This window comes from Gobio gobio (assembly GCF_949357685.1).
Source record: "Gobio gobio genome assembly, chromosome: 5".
NCBI classification, from domain to species: domain Eukaryota; kingdom Metazoa; phylum Chordata; class Actinopteri; order Cypriniformes; family Gobionidae; genus Gobio; species Gobio gobio.
In genome coordinates, this window is record NC_137101.1 from 57,818,585 (window position 1) to 57,823,532 (window position 4,948).

Here is a 4,948-nt window from a genome sequence, read left to right on the forward strand (position 1 = left end):
GTTAAAGAACAACAACTTTAATGGAGTCAGATTAATTAAATTAAACTGAATTATGCTCGTCATCCTTCAACTGCTTTTTGTTCTGATTATTGGTTTAAAACAGCAGCGTAAGCTTCCAGCCTTGAGCCACTGATGTGTGCTCGTATCATTCGGTGGACTGAGTTAATCATTATATGTGTGCTTTTCCTTCACATGAAAAAATATCCTGAGTTATGGGAAAGTGCAAGAATCTGTACTTCTGATAATGTGTTCATGGACATCTGCTAGACTGAAACGTCTGAATTTGTTGTGGTAAGATTATGTTTTTATCTGTTTTTATTCATCATAGGCTCGCCAGGGTGTGTAAACCACCATAAAGTATATAGTGGTTCATCAATAATGACACATGTAAAAAGTAAAAATGACATTAGGCTCACTGCATGAAAAAAGGTGTATCCGGACCAGGATACTCCTGTATACACTGCTGAAATTCGGAAGAATCCAGGAGTATACTGGCCGGATAGGTCAAATTCCATGGATCCGTATATGTCCGTATTCATCCGAAATGGTACCAAATCGGATGTATGTTGTGGCCGTATACTCCCATGCTACAGCCATTTGTTGCCATGGCAAATAATCCCATCAAGTTTTTCCCAGGAGACATTTTCACACCTCTAAACAGCTTTGCCTTCCACCCCCTATTGGTCCTTCATCTCAAACTGGATTGGTTGTTTTTTTTAAAACCACTCCCAAAACCCAGACTGCTATTGGAGGACAGGACGCATTGAAAACCCAGTCAAGTGACTTTATTGGTTACTTCTAAGGCTAAGGGTGGGCTAGGTTTTGTAGCATAGGGACTTGATTGGTTATAGGCCAGCTATGCAGATTTTGCTAATTAATATATAATATATATATATATAAAATAATCCCCTCTCCCTCCCAAAAGAAAAATACACACAAAACAATTTGAGAAAGTCTGAAATATTTATTAAAAAGGTATATAAAAAAAAAAAACATTCTTAACAGCATTATAAACGAACATTAAAACAATGGTGAAACAAAAACAAGTGAACTAAATGTATTTAAAAGGGATGAAAATGTAAAGGAACAAATGTAAAAATATAAACAGTCCAAAGAACATAAATATACGTTAAATTGAATTGGTAAAGAAACAAAAAGGGAAAAAAAATTAACAAAATGCATTTAAAAGACAGATGTAAAGGAATAAAATACACAGTGAACATAAAAAGGAAAAGAATAAATATACAAATTAAACAATATAAAATGAGAACAATAAATTTATAAGACAAAAAAAAGTGTATATAAAATACACATAAATATTCCAAGTAAACAATATAACCAAATAAAAAGAACAAAGAGCATTATAAACATACATTCAAATGAATGGGGGAAAAGATAAGTGAACAAAATGTTTCTAAAGGAAGGCGACGTAAGAGGAACAACAATACAAAACATGGAGATCAAAAGCAACATGGACATCTAAAAAGGAACAAACATACAAAGTATACATTATAAAACGAGACAAAGAAATCTATAAATTAAAAAGTGTATATAAAATATATGTAAATGTTCTATATATGGGAACCAATAAAAGTATAAGTATATAAACATAGGAATAAAGAAAATATAAAATGGAACAATTGAATATTAAAATTATAATTATAAAATAATTGTGACCAACTCTAACACAATGTTGTTTGAGTTTTGAACATTTTTTCAAACTGCCGTGATGGGCTGGTGATGTGATGTGTAGTGTGGGTCAGTCTAGTCTGGTTTGTAGTAGCTAGCCTAACCAAGCCTTCCATCAACAACAGCATCATCTTCATCTTCATCAGGTCTATAGTTGCGGTCTTCCACAGGTTCTGTGTTGGTTTGTGCAACCCTGGACCTGGTTTCCAGCAACTGCAAAACATGACAGTAAATTAACCACTAAAACTCAGAGAGGAGTATAGTAACATTCTGGAGGGAAAAAGCTTAACCGGTTTCTTAACTTACCCGTCTCTTTCTCTGACGGTTCTGTGTGATGTTCTTCATAGTGTTTCTTTTCTGGGCCTTTTCAGACTGAGCCAAAGAATACTTCCTCAGCAAAGTCTCACAAAATAAAATACATCTTGCGACCTGCCAAATAATACATTAATAATATATAGTTAATGCCAATAAAAGCAAGTAAAACAATTCAATTAAAATGTATTTGTATAGCGCTTTTCACAATACATATTCAGGGTTTTTCCTGGGTCAAAAATGGTCTTCGGTGGTGGCTGACAGACATGGTCGTCCACACACACACACACACACACTAAAAAAAAAATACCCTACCCACTTGATCTGCAAGCACAAAACTGACAATAAATTTGAAATAAATTCAAAGAAAGTTTGTAACTTTTGCTTATCTTATTTTGATACCTTGATGTTTGTTTTTTTCCCTCATTTTTACACTATTTACTGATAATTGTTTGTTTTGGTAATCATATCAATATTAAAAAAATGAACAAATAGCCTAATTTTCTGCCATATACAATCAGCTAGCTAACAACAACTTTGTTCTGGGTTCACTTCACTCCAGTCTAAACTAAATGATTTTAGGCGATTTATTTTACTACACATTATGAACATAAATAAGCTGAAAGACTGTTGATAATTAAAACTAATTCTTACTATCCACTCTTGCTAAAGTGGGTAAGCACACTTGTGTTCTCATTTCAGGTGTTGTTCTGAGTAAATGATTAAACTAATTCGTGAGTTCAGTGTTGGACAGTTCAGTTCTAACCAGTTGTTAAAATGATTCAGTTCAAAGGAGTCATTAGGTGGCAAATCGGACATTAGCAGACGCGTTGTGTGTGAATCCCGTCTGTTAGAACATTGCGAAAGATTTGTCAACACACAGAAAACACTACATAACCGGATAGGATTTGTTTCCTGTTTATTTAAAGTATGCTTTATGCAGCTGGTCAGAGAATCAGTCAATGTTTTTTGAGCGCATTTCACACCCAGCGGTAATTAAAGGAAGACGTCTGATAGCGCCACGTGCAACATGGATTCGGTCTTCCGACCTTTTGATTTTGATTAACGTAATATGTGAAACATTAGAAAGCTAAGAATGCTTATTTTGAAGACAGAGAGCGTGCGAGTGGGGGAGGAGCTCTGATCGTTCTCTCTGTCACTCAGTTAACTCAAGCGCAGCAGTCATCTGTTCTACATCATTCATAAAATCACAATAACTCAACAAATAAGGCTTTGGCGGGACAAAAATTTGTTTTGGCGGCCGGCAAAAAATTTTCAATGTAGGAAAAACCCTGATATTGTTTCAAAGCAACTTCACAGAAAATGCATGCGTCTACATTACAGAAAAAAACAGAGAACATTAAAATAATTTTTAAGATTACCTTTTACACATTCAGGGTCAACATCTGTAAAAGTTCTTCAGGATCATGGATCCAAAACTTCTGGATCATGAGGGGGGAAGAAACATGCACACACACAAATGAATATTAATTTGTTTGATAAAACATTAATATTAATTATCAACTTACGGACATGGACTTGCAAAACATACTCACCAGGCCCATACAAAAACTTCACAGTAGATCCAAAATCCTGGTTTGCCTATAATTCTTCAGAGTCCAAGTATGGTGTTTTCCTGTCCTCTCTGTTGAACAAGTGTACATGACAGTGTTCTCAGATTACTCATTCCAAAGCTCTGTTACATTTTATGACAAGCTTGATCTTAAAACTAGCTGACAGTAGGGATGGGCATTATGACCATATAATTATACATACATGAGAAATTTTATTTTACAATAACGATATCACAATATATTTATTTTGATAGATATTTTATTAAAATGCTACAGAATAATACTGCTCTAAAAGTCTTCACTTTATGATATTCAATTAATTAATATCACTTGATTCTTAAGGAAGCAGAAGGTCTTCTCTATTCTTTTGTTTTATTAAAATGATGACAAAGCTGCAGCCCCTTTAAGAACGGATGCACAGAATGACACGCATCCGGGTTTCCCCAAGTTAACTTGAACTGTTTGACTTTACTTAAGACATAACTGACTGTTTAAATCAAGTGAATACCTCACATGACAGGCTTACTGAGATAACTGTGTGCATTTTACAGAAAGATAATTGATTTCGGGATCGCATGCTGTCTGAGAGAGGCTTATTTAAACACATGCATGTCCCGTTCATTATTCTACATTCATGCATGTTTCCTTGTCAAAATGTCAAAAAGTTTTAGTACAGTCAGTGCTGCGTTATATACGCTATATTCCCATTCCGCAATATAAAAAGGTAATGTTAACGTTTACAGCAAAATCGCTAACAATAGTCAGTATCATCAGATCGCCATAACACCCAGCCCTATCTTAACAATATTACAACACAACAAAACACAGAAACAGAATATGTAAGTTAATCACGATTAGCATATGACTTTAATGCACTAACGTTATATCTTGATGAGCAGTAGAAACAATATAAAGGGATTTACGTTACCTTCTGCCGTCTGCTGTCCGCCATTGGAAACTTAGTCTGTTCGTATTCATGTTTTTTCGTTCTCAGTCGACATCCCACCATCAAAATTCGTCCAAAATAAGATTTTAACAGGTTTAAATGGTCCATGCAATGCCATTAATAGACCGACGTGAAGATTAGAAGCCGCGATCGCGTCGCGTCCCCGCGAGCCACGATCAACTCCAACGGCAACGGCAACGGGTGTATAATTCAAACTGAAGGCGCGCACTGTCATTGGCCAGATTTCTGGATGACGTTCAGATTGACCAATCAAGCTCAAAAGAACACGGAAAGACAGCAAATAGCCTTGCAAATATAGAAAAAACTTGTTTTAAACAACAGTTAGAAAATGTGTATATTTATTTTTATTTGCTGTTATATTTAATTAATTGGTCAAATGGTGTTTTGTGGTGTGGGCAGAAGTTTC

The 4,948-nt window shown here is 34.9% G+C and overlaps 1 long non-coding RNA gene across 1 annotated transcript; it reads right to left on the reverse strand.

The window, feature by feature from the left end:
- Nucleotides 1-1,578: 1,578 nt before the first annotated feature.
- Nucleotides 1,579-3,467, reverse strand: LOC307126855. The gene is made up of 3 exons (XR_013816553.1): nucleotides 3,384-3,467; nucleotides 1,996-2,118; nucleotides 1,579-1,902 (listed from the first exon to the last, which is right to left on the reverse strand). It is a non-coding gene; the product is annotated as an uncharacterized lncRNA (long non-coding RNA).
- Nucleotides 3,468-4,948: the final 1,481 nt, after the last annotated feature.